General features: G+C 30.3%; 1 protein-coding gene across 3 annotated transcripts in view; it reads right to left on the minus strand.

The window, feature by feature from the left end:
* The window catches only part of LOC112602585 (LIM domain transcription factor LMO4.2-like), a 66,530-nt gene that overhangs the window by 40,119 nt on the left and 6,318 nt on the right, over positions 1-20,093 (minus strand). The window contains exon 2 of one of the 3 annotated variants that reach the window (XM_025350749.1): positions 3,039-3,086. The exons of the other annotated variants lie outside the window; for them this stretch is intronic. The gene's annotated coding sequence lies outside the window, so the exon portion shown is untranslated. The remainder of the gene's footprint in view (positions 1-3,038; positions 3,087-20,093) is intronic. 3 annotated transcript variants of the gene reach the window in all.

The raw sequence follows: 20,093 nt of genomic DNA on the forward strand, positions 1-20,093 counted from the left end.
AAAAATGCAGATTGGCGTTAACCATGCGCCGGGGGTTAATGAAGGTTTAAACTGGTAATTTATGTGCCCATTAAAAACTGTGGTTCGATTAAAACGTAAGTCCATGTATACCATCACGAATTACTGCTTAGTTATCTGTATAATTATACAATTAATCGATAATTCCCAGTTTTCCTCGTTTGCATAATTCCGGACAGTTGAATCGTTCAGTTAGTACAAAGCGTTATAAATAATAAATATGTATCTGTCTTAAAAGTCTGCCTAATAAAATAGACAAGTGTCAGATAATAAATAGTTAAAATTATTTTAACAAAAGGCTATGGAGATGGACGATAGTATTTAAACTTTCATTTTAATATCAAACATTTATTATATTGCATGAGTATAGTAATATAATTTAATATCATTGATGTTTTGTAGTTGTGTAAAATAAATGAATGGTAATTATATTTATTATTTAATCAGTTCAAACAAAGAATTAAAAGACAACATAATTTATTTGATGTAATTAAAAAAGAAAATATATCTTTTTATTGTGATATATTATTAGTATATGTTTTCACTGAATTAATGCGATAATATAAACTATTATTAGTCTTTAATATTTTCTAAATTTTTTCTTTGGATTTTATTTATACATCTGTCATTTTATTATTATTATATCATATTACATAATTTTCATACACTGTAGAATTTAATTATATTAAAAAAAAAACTCTTTAATCGGAAAATATATTATTTTACTTGAAATTTTAAACTGGTGTACTTGACACATTGATTGACAAAAATAAATTGGTCTATTGACTATTGTATGCACTTCGTCGCACAAATGTTATTGAATAAACAACTCACTTTCAGATCTTTTCAACAACAGGTTAGAAACATCTTTTATTGTTTTAGTATCTGTTTGACATATTATACTCGTTTGACATAAATATGTAATAAGTTTATATCTAATAAGTAATCATATATTGTTTACTATACCTATATATACTGACAGTAATCGTAATATTATTATGGATCCTGTTTTATTCGAGATTTTATCATTGAATACAGCTTTGTTCGGATTTAAAAAAAAACTATTCACGTACCTACCTAAATATTTTAGAAAATTTCAATTTGTACAAGTTTATTAATTATATTATCTACTGTTGAATAATATACCTATAGAATTCAATACTATACGATATAATATCTTCTTAGTAGACAGTCAATTATTATAATACATGCAGTTTATCAAAAGTTGATGTCTGAAATTTTAATAATATTTTACACGTTTTTTAACGCATATTATACACTTGTGTTTATTACAGTTAATATTTGTTTGATAGAATATTACTAAGTTTTTTTTATAAGTTTGTTCTACAATTGTCTATTATCTGATAACTGAGTATATTCATTTAGTTTTCTCCCCTCTTCAGACAGACAAAATTCTCATTAATGGCAATAGTAAAGACCACTTTAACAAAGAGGTTTGCTTGCACAAACACAAAACATCAAACAATCTGTATATTAATTTCTCATACTTATTCTACAGGAAATCTTCAAGTATCTACATATAAAGTTGAGCGTTTGAACAACATTTTAACTTCAATAAGACAAGTTAAACACGGTTGTATAAAGTCAAGCATACAAGAGTCGAAACAATTGAATATGAGAAATTAAATTAATTAATTATAAATTAGTTTACCTAGTAGCTGCACTTCCAATTTGCAGGAAGCTTCTAATATTAATTAACAGTCATAACATTTTAGCACTTTAAAATTCAACACATATTCACTTAAGGTCTATTTCATGACTTCACGATTACTACGTACGTACGTTATTATCAGATAGTATTATTATGTTGTTTTTAACCAATTGTTCACGCTCTTCATTCGAATGACAGGAGATTGATTCAAGTCGGCCAATGGGTAGAATAAAATTCCCAGTTGGAAACAGAACTCAAACAAAATAAATGACCGTAATTCGAAAGGTGTCGCGATTTTTTTTTTAAATAGAGGGGGTTGAGCTTAAAGTGAAAAATTATAGTTGTTTCTGGACGGCTGCGTAGACCGGACGTTCGGACCAGAGTGAACGCAAATGAACTAAAATCTGAGTGAGAGACTTTTAGACTACAATCGATGTGCACCTTATCCCCTATTTATTCCACGTGTGTATATTATATACATACATTTATATAAATCTTTTCTGTCTCCCTATAGTTGTACACACCGGAAACCTCTTGTTTACGGTACGTTTGTTTGACCTGTAAATAACGCGTATAAATGATATGGAATCTATATGTGTATGTCCGCTGTTTACTGCGAATAACTGTGTACTCCCCAAGAGGATAAAACCACCGTTATCGATTTCCATCAACCACCACTACCACTTCCAATTTCATATATGTATTGAACGACAGGAGTAAATCTACCTTCAGATAAAAAACAACCACATAGGCACGCGTATTCTATAAGAAATACAATTTTTATTTTTTATATTTGTAGTATTTGTACAATCGTTAATCGTATGTAATAATATCAAAATATTTTATTTGTCGACTTTGTATAAAATACTGAAAAATAAATTTTATAAAAATTTGGAAACGTATAATTTATTGATAAAATTTAATAATAACCAACACAGAATTGTATCGTATATATCGCATCTTATGGGTCTATACTCTATTTGATTAATAATATTATATATTTATCATAGTATTTATCTAATTTAATTCAATAAGGAAATAGGATATTAAATCCAAAACAATAATAACAATACAGGTAAATAATTAAAATATTTTTAATTGCAAATTTATATGATGTTTACATATTTATTTTGAATTAAAATTCTTCGTAATTAGAATTAGGGTCCTCGTTAACCAAACGCATTAGACAGTGTAGAGGAAAATTATATAGACAATTAGTGGTAAAGAGAGATATGATAAAGGGAATTTCTCAGTCGATGAAAAAGCACTCTTAAGTTGATATTCGCTACCTGGGTAGGTGAATCAACATGATCAGGTTACTGATAATATTATATTATAAGGTACTCACAATATAATAGACTGACAGTTATATTCGTAAAGAAATGGAAACACACACCTGCAAAAAAATAATAACAAATGCAATTTAAGTATAGATTTATATACAACAAAACCCCCATTTGTGCTATATAAACATTATAAATTCGACTAATACAAACACACACACATACACACGCGAGCGTGTGCGCACACAAACATAGGTATGTATATTTTATACTATTTTGTATTAAATATTATTTTATATATTGTCCAGAATAACATTTATACTCGTATAGCATCAAATGCATATTAATACGTAAATAAAAGACAAAAATCTTGATATTTTTATCGAGTTTGAATGTTTTTGTTCTTTAAAATACAAAATTAAAGTTTTACCGATTTATTTGTTATAACTATTTTTCATTTATTTTAAAGATGAAGTTTTCAAGACTAGAATAAATATAAACAATATGGATGTAAAATAAAAATACAATTTATATCCTAATATATATAGTAATATATTTATTTTATTTTGGTCGTAAGAGTAAAATATTTGTCTATGATATTAGACTTTTGTTGTCAAATTTTTTAATTGAATCACGTAAATTGTCTTTATAGGATTTATTAAAAAGAATAAATATAAGAATAATAATCAAAAAAAAAAAAATACTTATTTCAAAATATTGATTTTAGTGTTGTTTTATAGGCCTCGAATCAGATTAAAATACTCGCAGCAGATGTAACGCGAGACTAATTAATTAATTAATAATGGTAATGATATAATTAAATCATTAATATTAGTAATTCACCAAATTTCTCTGACATTTAAACTTTTACTTAAATACATAGCTATTATAATGTATTGAAAATTCACCGCGTGGGCGCAACTAGCACAAAAATACCATATGATTTAGTTTAGGAGTTCATACTTTGAATCTCCTACCGGTTAATTAGAGAAGCCCGTTCCCTTCTCGTTCGTCCGTCTGTCGACCCAAGACATATACAGCACACATTACTCCAAACACGAACCCCATCGAACGGAGAAACCTTTACATTATTAATTATTTATACACGCCACGGCGGCGGAAACGGCGTGTACTGCAAACGTAGGGATATTATGTACGAAGTATACACACAGTATATACGTATAATTATAAGTAATAAGTACACACACACACACACATATATATATATATTAAATTTACGTATATTTTTGTGCCAGTAAGTTTTGACTCGTGGTGGTGGGTGCGACGGTGTTAGATGGGGGTGAGTTTTAGGTGTTCAGAGGAGAGAGAAAACGCAGCCGATGGCGTCGTCGTCGTCGTTGTCCCAGAGTAATATATACGTGTGTCGTATATACATTTATATTATATATACATTACGCGCGCTTATATATCGAGTCCCTGGCACTATTAGTGAACTGTCAGTCGCACTTGAATTATTGCGTAAATTCGTTTAATTAATGTTATATTTAGCCTGGGACACGCCGCAACACACCGTGCGCCGCCATCGTTCAAATCTAAAATCTACAATAATGCACACAATCATACACTCGCACACATACACCACACAAGTACGTGACACACTGTTTGAGCATATACGTAATGTAACATAATAATACGTATACATATAATATAAACGTGTGTGTGTGTGTGTGTGTGTGTGAGAGAGAGCGAGTAAACCGACCGATATCGTACGGGAAAATTAAATTATTGCACTCGGGCGCCCGATGAATCAGTTTGAATTAAGTATTATAATAATACATTACTGTATATGTACACACACACACACACATATATATATATATAATGTATCTGTGAGCGGAAAACCACGTGTCAGCTGCGGTATTGAGTCAAATAACGTCTTCGTCTCGCAGGCGGTCGTGGTTTTCGTGACATATTCGACTTAGGCAGCTCCGTCTGTCGACGACCGCATATTATATTGTTTTGTGTACGATATATTATTGTATTATTATATTATTATGTATTATATTTTGTCAAGTCTAAATCACGCGCAAGTCTGATTAGCTCTGACGGGTTATTCAAGAGCTGTAACTCATTCTATATTAGCAAAAATAAATTTTATTATTTTTATTCGCGAATATACATAAATAATAAATACCTATATTATTATTATTTTATTTTTTCAAAAAAAAAAAATAATGGGCTCATTGGACATAATATAAGATTTATTAAATAAGTAAAATATTTAAATAATTAATTTGTATTGAGTAAAAAATATAATATGTGTCGATAAAATAAAATTTACATATTATAATTTGAAACCGTAGAAACATTTTAAAAGGTACCTATAGTTAAATAATGTATAATATCATCAAACTTAAAAACAACTAATTCAGTTAATAAATTAAACTATTTATTTTGTACAAATAATGTATGCATAGATATCTATAGTTTGTTAAATGTTTATACTTTTTTCTTTCAGTAACCAATTCAAAAATTTATTTTCAAGATATATAAATATGATTTTATATTTCTAGTAACATACCAAATATTTTTAGATCAAAGTATCTATGTAAAGACAAGAGAAAAATAAATTGAATTGTGTAGTTATATTATATAAATTTATTTAATATTGAAAAATATTGTCATTATATTTTTACTGTAGGTACCTACTAGAAATTTTATTATTTTCGTCTTTCGATAGTATAAAATACTAAAATACTCATTTTTTATAATTATTTTTACTATTTATAATTATTATCTATTAAATTCGTTTTAAAGCTTTTTAATGTTTTTCAAATTAATTGTTTTATATAATATTATGACTATGATGTTCGAGTAGCACTCAGATTATCGCTTGATAGTTAATATAAAACTCTAAATATAAGTAAAACTTTTTTAATTATTTTGTACACGGTTATAATGTAATTTAATAATTTAATCAAGGCTCGCGTAGTATGTCTAGTTACGTTGTAAAGATTAAAGATTTTTTCAGAATGTTACTACGATCGGTATTTTTATCATAGAATTTTTAAAAAAAAATCACTATTTCCCCCTTTTTTATTTTCACAACGCCAAGGTCCAGTAAACGTGAATAAATCATAAATAATTCGATTTTACCGGACGTCTTTTTGTCAGACCCCAAGAAAATATACGACCAAGATAACTTGTTTAGATAGACAGCCAAGATTTGTGGCCGCCTGACTGACCAAATGGGGTATTTTGTTTTTGTTTTGTGTATTTTTTTTTATGGTTGCCCGTCTCACCCTCACTGCAAGTTTAAATGTATTAATTTTCGTGGGTTTATGGTGGTATCCGCAAATGTGCACACGTTATCTGTACACGCGGAAGTGTTGTGCAGTTGGTTACTATTGCCAAATTTGCATGACCCTTTCTGGTTGTCCGGGGATTTCTCTAGTGACAATAATCGAGCTTTGTTCCAACCGCTGATTTACGAGCCCACGCGATTCAGGTGGCGATATACCCCTAGTAAAAGCACACATAAAAGTCACGGACTCGCGCGTCCGGCCGAACCGGAAACCGGATGCGATGTAAATCACGTCATTTTCTTTTCATCCTACAATATTATATCTCTTGTACCGTATATAATGTTTATATATATAAAATTATAGGTTAGGTTGTGTTAAATTCATAATTGTTAACTGTTGTATACAATTATTATTAGAAACACATATTTTTCGAATTAAAAAATTAAAATGTCAGTAGAGTCGAAATTATCAAAAAAAGTTTAATAAAGATATTTGAAACTTTGAGTATTTTTAACTAGCCAATTTTAATTTGGTACTTATTTTCCATACACACAAATTGCAGAATAAGGATTACTTATTGCAGAATAGTAAATAAACAAAACTGGTTTACTTAATAATTATATTTAAACGATATAAACATATTTTACTAAAGTAAATTTTTATTTAAATTTATTTAAAAAATATAATATTATAAATATTTAAAAAAGTAATAATAAGTAGTTAATTATGGTTAATTGTTTTAGTTGATTATAGTCTATAGATTTAATTATTATGTCGTTTTATAATATATATGTAAGATATAGAATTTATTATTTTATTCTATAACGAGAAAAATGATATGTATATATGATTTGGAGAAAAAAGTAGTTTAGGTATCATAAAAAATGTTAAGAACTCACCCTTTCCAGGCTAATCCCCATTTATATTCCTGTGATTTTTCTATATTATCCTGTTTATCACGTTTTTTTCTTCCGTTGGTTATGGGGTTCCGTAAATAATACGTTTATTTATATTATATCACTTCTAGCAGGGGTCGAATGCATTTTTCATAAAAACGGTATATAGTTGGACGCTTGCAAAACTACACATGTATACATATATACATTTATGCGCGTAATCCATGGGTCTGTGGCGACGGTGACTTATACTCCGCCGCCGCTCATGTCCATTTTTCCTACCACACACTGCACCTTATAGCGCCAACACCCATTAATAATACATGATCTGCTGCCACCGTAGAGACTGAGGGTAGTTTACTGTATTACCCAAGAAACCGCGTGTATATAGAAAACGATTGCATGTATATACACAGAATGTCAGAATGTCTATCTTGGTTTGCCACCCCCATCGCGTCATCATCCCCATAGAAGCTTTTCCGTCGTCCTTATACTACCAACACTTATCCTGCGGTACAATAATACATGGCGACGGTACGTTTTAATTTATTCATAGAAACGATTATCGCGGTCGTGGCGTGGCTGCTTGTGATGAATGCTCAGGGACTTAGGACGCGACCAAGAATATATATATAGTGTGTGTGTATGAAAACAAACCGTGTAATTCGACTGCAATTGTGTACGAGCGGGTTTTCAAACTTCCGCAAATAAAGATTTTGGCGTTCTGATTATCCTGGGGAGGCGGCAAAGACGAGATTGTTCATATTTAGTCGTTATATGATGGTTGAGGTGGTAGGGTAGCTAAACGTAAACGTTACGTGAGTAATACAATGATAAATATAATATAATTTAATACAGGGCGGTTTTCGATGTACGAATAAAAATAACCAAAGTAAAGACTATTAAACATCCACAAAACAAATGAAACAAGCGATTTTTTTTTACGATGTATTTTCTACAGACGGTCGGGTTTACCAATTAAACGGAACACAAAATTACAGTTTAAACTGTAAAAATAAAAAAAAAATTTAAATTAAACAAATGATACAATAATGTGTAATAATAATATAATACAATATTTTTTATTCTTTTTAATTTATTACATTTTTCATAAAATGTATGTATTAAAAATAATTTAATATGTGCCTACAGTGTTATAATATATGTAATGCACGTGTGTCACTGTGAAATATTTTATCGTCGGTTTGAATAACAATATAATAGCAGTTATGGTGTTTGTAACTTATTTTTTAGAGTAATAAAATAAATAAATATTAAAAAAAAAAATTTATTATTGAATGGAAGGAATATAACAAAGCATATGTGAATAATACGTTTTTGCCTGCAAGAATAACTTTTACGCATTCAAAAAGTAAAAAAAAAAAAAAATTATACTTCTGTGTAATCCACGAGGTTTCGTTGATATTAAAACCCCAAAACTGAGAACGGCCAGTTGCGTGCCCTAAAACTAAACCCTACACTTTAAACAACAATCGGTAGTTAAAAAAAAAAGTAACCAGGGATGAAAAAATAAAATGGGTGGGTATTATTCAGTTTCGGTATTATTTTATTTTTTTCCCGTTTAACCGGGATTTACATAAAACTATATCTTGAATGACATTGCACCTCGCCGGAATAAATCAACCATGAAAAGATTCATATTCAAGTCACGGCGAGGAATCCAACCCAAATGTTTTTTCCCATAATATGTAATTGAAGCTTTTAATATTGTTATATATGTGTGTAATTTTTTTTTCATATTTTTTTCACTTGCCCTCTCCCTCACGTTTACGCTTATATCCCATAACCCTTTCTGATACAAGGGATACGTGTGTATCCTCTCCTTCCCCTATCCTCATCCGCTAAACGCTCAGCTTAATTACTCATCCTTGGGCAAAACCCCTGGCGTCCTTTTAATGCTCACATCTCATGTGGATTCACGACCTGGCAAACAACCGTCGACTGCGGGGGAAACATTGGCATGTTACGACGGTAAATGGTTTAAAGTGAAAACATTTTCCAGATAGTTAGCTTAAAATATTTCATTTTTTTATTTAAATAAAAACTCCAGGGTTTTTTGTACTTTTAGAAAAAAAAAACTCAGCAATAATAATTATTATTTTGTAAGTACCTACATGTAGTATAGGAAAAAACATTTTTATGAAAAAATGTTGAGTAAAGTTGACATAGGTATATTTTCATGAATTATTCATAAAGAAATATTTGAAATATTTGAAATCAAAATTTTAAACTTTTTAGTTTACTATTTTTTTAATTTTAGATATAACTATAAGTTATACAATGTACTTAATTGTGTAACATTTTGATTTAAATAAACGCTCAAAAAATTAAAAACCACATTATAAAAATACAATACATTTAATACACAATGATATTTTTGATATTATTAACAATATCCTTGATTTAAATTGTTTTTATAATAAAAAAGGTTGAATCAGTCAATAATAATTCAGCTATACCCATATTAATATACTTTATACCTATCTAAAATATATTAATTATATGCCAATATATGGCATATGCTTTTAAATCATTTACACAAAAAATGAAATGTAATGTAATAAAAATTACAAAACAAGATAAATAAAACTAAAACAAAATAAAACTTTTTTTAAAGATTTTATTTTATTTTTATCTATTTTTATATTATATACTTATTAATTACAAATGTCTAAATAAAACAATTCTCAGAAAATATCTTTTTTGAGAACGAATTATCTACTTGTATACTAATCAATAAATGCATAAAATTATGTTTTTGAGTTGTTAAAACAAAATAAATTTTGTATTGAAATTGGCGCCCTAGAAATATTATGTACCAATATTAATGATGATTTGAGTAATTTATAAGTGATATATTATTACAATTTAAAATTAAGATAATTGTTTATAAATAACACATTCAATTTTGTAAATAATTTGAAAAAACTTGCATTATTATTGAAAAAAATAAAAATTAAGCTGTATGACGTATTTAAACTTTAAACACTGAAATTTGAACGATCTTTTGGCCTGGCCATTGACCAAGCAGTATTTCAAAACAAAACTTAATACACTATTATAAAATTGTCATTATTTCAAATGTATTAAACATTGTTATAATTGTATAGTTTCAATTTTAAAATTTACGTAAAAATAATTATAATAATATTTAATATACATAGCGTGTGTTATTTTAAATAGTATTTAAATGAGTTGCACGTGCGAGAAGTAATATTTATAATATTTTTTTACAATTCTACATAATATATATTTGTTTTAACAATTGTCTGTTATGCTTTTCGTCCTTTTCGAAATAAAGTACTATGTTTAAATTAAATTAATCAAAATCGTAGATTTTATATTCTTTATAATATCCCCAATAGGTATTGTTAATAAATTTAATAATTTATTCTAATTTTTACACATGTTTTATTAGTCATAACTACATTGACAAGTAATTTATTTAATAAAAAATATTTTCATATATGTAGGAGTTTAGTATAGTGACCAGTCTACAAAGATTAGCTATTAATATTATGTATAAATAAATTATAATAGTAGTTAGTAAGTGCTTGATTAAACTAAGATTTTAAACAAACTGAAATACTATTAAGGATACTGTACAATGATAGATAACCCCGTGGCGGTTTGCATTTGTGGAATTTGTGACTACTCCGCTGTCTCTTGGAACCCTCCAAACGTTTCCGGAGTATTAAAACTATGTTTAATGCTCTACTAGTATATTTAAGACTTCGACAATATAAGTTTGTTGAAATAATTGAACGTTACTAGTGTTGAATTTTTTTTTAATTTTAATTTTATTAAATAAAATTTATTTATTATTAATCAATAAATCTATATATGTATTACCTATATATTTATTTATTTTACAATATTAACATTTTAAACATGATATAATTATTTATCTTAAATTTCTCTTTTTTCATCATATTTTCAAACGTTATGTTTTAATTATTTATTTGATGCTAATAATTTCCATTATGCGTATATACACAAGTTATAAGAAAATCTTCTTATATAGTAAGGAGTATTCGGTGTAAGGGAATTGGGGAGAGATAAAACTTGCCATGAAGTTGGATGGCCAGACACGACTCTGTACTTTGAATAATCCCTAAACCCGACGAAAACTTCACACTACACTCTCACTGAGCTTCCCAAGACAGTATTTAGTCAATGCACATACCCACCCACCCCTCATTCATCACGAACGCCTTAGCCCTAGTTAAGTTCAAGAGGGTGCGATACGACGTCCTTAATTGAAGTGCCTCGTCCAATGTCCTCTATAATAATACCATAAGATGAGGAGGGTCCTTCACTTTGTGGGAATTCGAACCTGACGGCCGCAAACTTGCCGATAAACTAAATTTTATAATTCCCTGGGCATGACCCGCACACTTTCTCGTCCATCATTCCTAACACGTAACTACGTATATTATACATCAGATTCATTAGAATTCCAAACTTGTTGGACCAACGCATTATTATATTTCGAAGATTTATAGGTGAGTTAATTTTTCGAACTAAATGTACGAGCATAATTAGATTGTGAATTTTAGTTAAATATGCATTCTTTTAATGAATGACCGAAATTTATAACAACATAATGACCTGTGAAAAATATTTAAAATATAATTGAGCTTAAAGAACATTTATATTTAAAAATAGTCATTGAAAATGAAAAACATTACTTAAATTAAATTGTTTAGAATCTGTTATCTTTAGCGTGTTTATATTTTACTTGGATTAGCTGTTCTTATTAATGACTAAAATGTTTAAATATACATTCTCTTAAAATTATATATTATTTTAAATGTTTAAGATGTACACATATGTAATGGTATACCTAACATGATTTATATTGAATTCCCACAAGAAAATTATTTTTTTATTTAAAATTACAAAGATAATATTAAATAATGGTAGATATTAAACTCTTTACAAGCTTAAAAGCCTACTAATTTTTAAGCTTTTCATTAAATATGAAATTATTATAAAAACAAACTATAAATATATTATACAGTTAAAAAGTTCCAATATTGTGTATGAAAAAAAAATAAATGGTCTTCAATATTAATTATTGATATAAATTCATACGGAAGAAGGCGAATTTACTTGTAAAATATAATAATATGAAGTTTTTCTAGTAGGTTTTAAAATATTAGTATACAGGCATTGGCATATTCATATTTTACACAGTTTTATTAGTACTTCTATGCAATATGTACACTCGTCGATTGTAAATAAAATACGCGCGTGCGAACAATATAATATGAAATCATATCTCGGACGCATTCGCAGACTTTAATGTCATAAACACGTTCTTATACACAATCTCTGGTCCAATCTAAACTTCTTACAGTTAGCGAATCGACTTAATAATAGTTGTAGGAGAAATGCGGTGGTGCCTAATATAGCGCGTTTATACATATACATATATATGATAATAATATACATATTATATTATCATACGCATAATAATAATATATTGTAATCGGATCCCGAAGCATTGGCATAAGAAAGGGGGAGAGGAGAAGGACTACCATCACTGCCACTAAACGGCCGAGGATATTGGGATACGGTCCGGAGCCTGGATACTATGGCCGGGCGGGGGAGGCGGCGTAATTAGCACAGTCTGGCTTTTACATTCTCTGCGTTATCTAACGGTTACAGCGAGAAGTCCGGGGCATTGTCAACAAACTAGGACGGAGCAGAGCGGTATACGGGTGGATAGGGCTGCAGGACACAAGAAGGGAGGAAAAGGACCGTACAACAGATAACGACCTCTCTATTAACACCCTCCATCGAGGGCCTAAATACAAATTAAACTCGCCCGTATCGGTCACCAAGGATTATGCGCTACGTTTTCATTTTCAAATTAGATACAATCCGGTACCCTGTCCTACTTCTCCACCACCCAATCACTGCTGTGTAACTACGGTTTTATCGGGATAGAATTTGTATAGGTTGAATAAAAATGCATTTTTTTCTTTCATTTTTTTGTATTCATTTTTAAATTAAAATATAATATAATATGCAGATAAGTTCAATTTCAGTATTTCACCCTTTTTCTCGTTGTTTAACTGGAAAATTGAAAATTATAAAAAAAATAATAACGATAGCTGCAGAAAAGAGCATGTACACTGTAAACAAAGAGATAAAGCTTCCTTTAATTTACTTTTGATGCATTATTGTTTTTTTTTTTTTTTTATTTCAGAAATTGTCTCATAAATTCGTTCAATTTATTTTATTTGATTTTTACATTAATAATAAAAATTTAAAACTCTGAAATTATCGAATAATCTTTTATATGTGTGTTGTATAACGTGCACACATAATAGCTATAAGAATATTGATTGTATAAAATCTACATATTATTATGTAAATACAATACTATTCGATTTCGTTCCATGCAGTAAATATTTTATATCGATGCACGAGATGACGACGACGCGTGTAGCATATGTGTAAAAACATTATTATCGTATCCAACTACGTAAAGGTATTCTTTTTGTAATTCGTGTATTTTATACCTATGTATATAATATGCATATATATATATATATATATATATGATAGCAATAACGCAATAATACTCCCGGCCGACCGTGCATATAAAATAACAACAACGATATAATACAGCAGAAGCACCGCCGCAGACGTGTCAAGACGATATTCGCCCTGCGACATGAAGTTGAATATTGGGGGAGAGAGTAGAATATCGCACCGTGTATTATAAAATATATATAATACACACGATGAAATGCGTCGTTTTTCATTCAGCGTTTTTATATTGTGTATGTGCATCGGACGCAGTACAATATAATACATAAAAACACGTAGATAGTGTATTATTATAATGGTCACACGCGTGTTCTACAAATGTCACCCCTACCCTAAACCCCCCCCCCCCCCCCCCCCTAACGCCCCCCCCCCCCCACCCCCCCCCCCCCACCACTCCTTTAACGCCGTCGTCCGACGGCCAACATACCCAAATGTATATGCGTACACAACCGATGCGTGTATTTATATAGTGCCCTGCGACAAGACGCGTAACAGCAACGCGTATTATACTGCAATATAATATACGATCTCTTCACCGACCCCCACCTCCACGATACGAGATTTGAATTACAATATCTATCGGCAAACAATATATAATGAATTACTATCCACGGCGAAGGGATGGTGTTGGAAGCGTCGCGATAGTAATAATAATGTACGCCGCGCTGCCGTAGTTTACAGCACCTGTGACTGTCCCGCGAGTCAGTCGCCCTTGATCGTATATTATAATATGTATATGTGTGTACAACAGGGGTCACATACCGGACACGTATACCGGTAGTATATAGGTTCTCCTCCACCCTCTCGCAAACATACTATGTCACTTCACATAAACGTATATAATAACAATAATAATAATGACAATATATATATAAATATATAGAGTCTCCTCGATTTTCACGATTTTGACGGGGACTATATTATTTTGATGCGAGTTTCTGTAATATTCGCAGGACTTCATATTGGGACTCTCCAACAATGATTCGACTCATAGTCGGAGTAAGGGTGTATATAGTTATAAATTATAAAACGTTGTGTTTAATTTACAATAGGTTATAAAAATAAGCATTAGATTAATTTTTATGCAAATTATGTTCTTCCCGCATTAAGAAAAAAAAAACAAATGTACAATATCATTGACCGACTTAAAAGTTATAATTCACAATTTATACACGTGAGTCGCGATTAACTATAAATATTAAATAGACATAAAAGTATAATACTATATGAATTATAACATTATATGGTCCTTCGTCATATAGAGTACTATGTACAGACAAGACAGACGATCCTCTAGTTAATATAATATAACCCACAAACGCCGTCAGTAAATATAATATTATTACAAAACATGATATCATTCAAACGCACGCTGCCGTCCGATTTCCATATTGACCACATTATGAGTAATGATTTATACGACTCGTCTGGGGTGCCGTTGCAGTCTGCACCCTCACCACGCGTTTCAGATATGTTACATTCACCAGTCACCGTTAAACATATTATTTTACAGAGTCATTCAAATTTCGCGTCAAAGACCAATGGAAATTATATTATATCATCGGGGGTTCTTATACGCTCGGTCGCTGTTAATTAATAGTAGATAACGCGACATTCAGATTACATTCAGACTCCAAAGACACATCGGAACATTTCCGTTTTGTTTAGCGTAGATTGTAAATATTCATATTATTATGATTATAATGTGTATGTAAGTACGACGATAAAATATAGAGTCGAATATTAAGGCTATCAAAGCCACAAGAATTTCATACTAAAGCAGTGGTCTTCGGCCGTTTTAGACAGTGGACCCTATTATTTTTTTAAAATCTCACTGATTACATTATTGTACCAAAAACATTTATTAAATAATTAAAAATACATATATTTCATTCAAAATTTGTTCACAGGCTAGGGATAGAAGATCTCTGCATATAGGTACTCAAAAAGTATACAACAGTGTCCTTTCATCGCTTATAAAATAATATGCGATTTGAATATTTGTACTACCTACCTACAACTTTTTAACGTATTCGTCTGAAATTTTTTTAGATCCTAGAGGGTATGTGCTATTTTACGTCCCTCTTTTAATCCAGCCCTACCAAAAATAATAAAATACAACCATTGACATGACGTCGAGTGTGGTTTCTTCACCGAGGGAGCAGTCTATATAAATGAATCGCGCACAAAAACATTAAACTACGTGACGTGTGTCGATACATGGAAGAAACGCATAAATGGAGTGTACAATAGCTTTCAAACAATGACTCAGGCGCGCTTTAATCTTATATTTTTTTGTTGAAACTTAATTATATTTCATAAATCGTTCCGACAAAAACATGCGCACTTTTGATGAATTGTGAGCAGAAAAAATATTCAGTGGCAGCTACACCACGGTGTATGTATCTTATGATGATATTATTAGGTTTGTTGATCGAAGGTTACTAAGTCAGAACTAGGGTTGGTACCGAATTGATTTCCTGCTTCTGCACAACTGACAAGAATAATTTCCTGTTTAAAAATGTCTAGGTAAGTTGGATTGGTTTCCATTTCTGTTATGTATTATTACTAAATTAATAATAACAAAATATAACGATCAGTTGTTCGAAATATAAAATTAAATACTTAAAAAACTAAATGACGGACTATGTTAATATGGGAGGACTCTCACAGTCTCACACAATTAAAATATTTGAAAAAAAAATTGTTTTAAATTATCTAACTACTAACTCAAACAATAATTGGATACATCACAATTTTAAGTAGGAACCAATTCAAGTCGTCTGAGTAAAATAATTTCTTCTGGTGCGAAACAATTCGGCAAAATGTGAACTATTTCATCTATAGCGTGAACGGGGAATAAACATAATTATTATGTAATAATATGACGGTGAAAAAATAAGACATTATTGAATTGGATTTTTCCTACGTCTTGCGTGAAATGCGTGTATGCTGTACTACATAATAATAATATAAACACTTAATTTATAACACAAACAAAAATGAACGTATTTAAATATCATTTTTCGATAAACCATGACATACATTATACATAGAATGCACGCGCTGATGATAATAATACGCTTCGCTTTCGGCGAGCACATCGAACCATATAATATTATTGTAATACGTATAACAGATATCATATGGTATTATATACAGTCACACGCGCGCGCTGTTCGTTTTCATATTAATATACGTATACTTTATTACCGTGGGGGTGCTAGCTGTGGGTCATTTATATCGGATACGCTCGGGTTTATCGAGAAATGATGTACACGATCGTGCGTGATGCACACACACACACACACACTCACAATGTATAGCTAGTAACTCTAGTTTTTATACGAACGGCGGTAGTGGTGTAGGTGCATACTGTTATATATTATACATTATATTGGCAGCTGTTGTCGGCCGAGCGGGACGAAAAAGCTACACAAAACACGGTATAATCCTGCAGCATCAAATATTATTATTATTATTATCATTTCGTTGTTAAATCTCTCGCCGTGGTACCTGAAATATTATTATTATTATTATGACGTATTCGAGAGCTGACGTCGAAGGGTCACGTTTTCGAGTCATTATCAGCGCGTTTAATGTATATATTATTATATCGTATATTGGAGTATTAATAATCCATAATCCTCGCACTAGTCCGTTCGATAGTACGCTCGATTTTTGATATTCGAACACAACAGGAATGTATTTAATATTATACATATTATAATGTTTATGTAAATTATTGTTTTTATTTCATTGAGGGCTCGAACGATTAAACCGATACAGCCGTACAATAATATGTTATAACAATGCTTTACATTATTCAGTAGGTACTTATGCACTGCCCTTAAATATCGACATTAATTCACCGGTTATGAGATACTCATATTATTACGGTAATACCTGTGTGTATCGTTATCTGCGAGTATTTTGATATATATTCATTTTGTTTGCATAACAATATAATATTATAATGAATGTTTTGCGTACCTGCAACGATGGTATTTTATGATATAACGTTATTAAAATGTTAAAAATTTAATAAAACTATAGACCTTTTAATTAGACTGAGCTATTTTAGTAGGTTAAAGAGGCGTAAAGGGGAAGATCCAATTGAAAATTCATTACTTTCAAAGCTTCTCTTAGAAATTTATTTTACGTTTTAGTTTTTACACCATTCTCTTGTAATATCTAAGATGTACCTACATTAGAATACTGAACTTAAAAATAACTAAATATTTAACTAATATTTTAATTGTTAATTTGATACAAACGTTAACGTTTTAAAATGTATGATCGTAAAAAAAATATAATATATTTACTAATACTTTTTTAAGTCACCAACAGATATTCGAATAATGTTGTATAAAGAATGATTGTAAAGACAAACAAATGAAAAGAATAAATCTTTTTTTAAATAATTAGGTATTACTATAATATTACTGTTTTGTTTTGATTGTCTAGGAAATTGCGCATAGGAGTGTAGGTTTTAGATGATTCCCATTTCTTTAAGCATGTAAAGTTATATCATAGTTTGTGGTGATATGTAGTACCTCACAACTATTCGAATATAAACACTGCTGATGACCGAGACAGTTTGATTCTTCGAGGGCGGTAGAACTTCAGACCGCGCTACAAAACAATATTCTTTACCATTATATTGGTCGTTTAATCACGCCGAAAATCATGATCAGATCTATTCACAAATCAATATATGTACGTCTTGTGCGACTAAATCAGGTAGCGAGCAATGTATTATTTTGTTTTTAAAAATCTCGTGGGCCGCATTTATAATAAAAATATGTATTGAATAATTATTAAAAATGTGTTAGAAAATATTTTTTATACTTAAAATTTATTTTCGGGTCTTAAATGAAAGCAAAGTAGCTAAGAGCTGTCAGCCCCTAGTTGAATAATTTTATTATACTTTTATCGTAAACCAATACATACATCATTGGATAATATTTTATTTAAAAATGAAAATAATTACTTATATTTTCTATTTTTAAGATATTTCTGAGTTTAAAATAAAACTGCACCACTGTAGTAAATACATAAGTCATAAATATTTATCTGCAGCACAGTAGTGTTATATCAGTCGTAGATGTTATTTTAGTTAACATTGCATAACTTCCCTAACTAATCTTAAGACTTGTTATTATTTATTATTTATTATCACTTATCAAACTCACTCATTGTACAAAACTATATAGATTGTAGATTACTTAAATAACAAAAAAGATGTTATTACACGATTAGGTATGTATATAATAAATATGACGTAAAAGTCGCGTGACGGACAAGGGAATCGTTAACCGAAAGTGCCGCGGTGCCTTTCGTCAGCTGCTCGGTTTTTAACCGTTGTTACCGCACAATTGTAACCACAACGATGGTATCGTGTGAAAATTAGAATATCGCGCATGTTAAATGGTCTGGAAATGCCTGCGTTATGTGGTGTTGCTATATGTATATTATTTACACAGCAATGCAATAACGTCGCTGCAGCAATGTATATGTGCGTGCGTTTGTGTAGGCACAGACCATCGCGACCGATACAGTCGTAGTTGTACGGGTAAAAGGGTTGACTTTATTTGGTTTTTTTTTTCACCCGTTCTTCCCTTTGGCCCACGACGCGTTTTATTAAACGCGAAAGGGTTGGCGTTCACCCGTTTATGCGATTGTCCCGCCGATAAAAATCAGCAATTAAAGCGCCTTCATTAAGACTCCGGAACACGCTATATACATATACGTACACCAACACCGTAATATATATATATATATATATATATATCAGCCGAGTATTGGACTTATGTATCTTCGTTATCACTGCAGATACTAATCCCGTGGGAGACATGCGATCGAACTATTTGAATGGAGGGCGCAAAAGAATATTTTCGACTCCGCGCGACGCAGTCATATTTTAAATACACACTGTGCTATGGCAAAACTATGAATAAGAAGATGGGTAAGATACTAAACCTATAAGCCATATAGAAATAAAAATCAAACATTTTAATTGTAAAATTAATTTAATGATAAATCATAAATCCGTTTAATATTATACGGTGCGTATGCTAGTGTTACTGTGAAAAACTATAAAATAATATACATTTTTTTTATTTATTGATCTTATTTAAGCCAGGCAACTACAGCCATTAGCTGTGAATAGAGACAGTAGGTTTTTTTTTATGTAAGAATTGTTTGTAAAGTTTGGTTAGTACGGTTGGAACACATGGGTATGTGTGTGCACCATGGATTTATCACTAAAAACCCGGGTAGTTACCCATCCGAGAGCTAGCGACGCCGGCCAATCCTTGACCTTAGAACACATTAGTGACTGAGGCCAACCACCGTGCCAAACCAGGCCACT

The sequence above is a fragment of the Melanaphis sacchari genome, unplaced genomic scaffold (genome assembly GCF_002803265.2).
Source record: "Melanaphis sacchari strain LSU unplaced genomic scaffold, SCAv2.0 Contig8_pilon_pilon, whole genome shotgun sequence".
Lineage (NCBI taxonomy): Eukaryota > Metazoa > Arthropoda > Insecta > Hemiptera > Aphididae > Melanaphis > Melanaphis sacchari.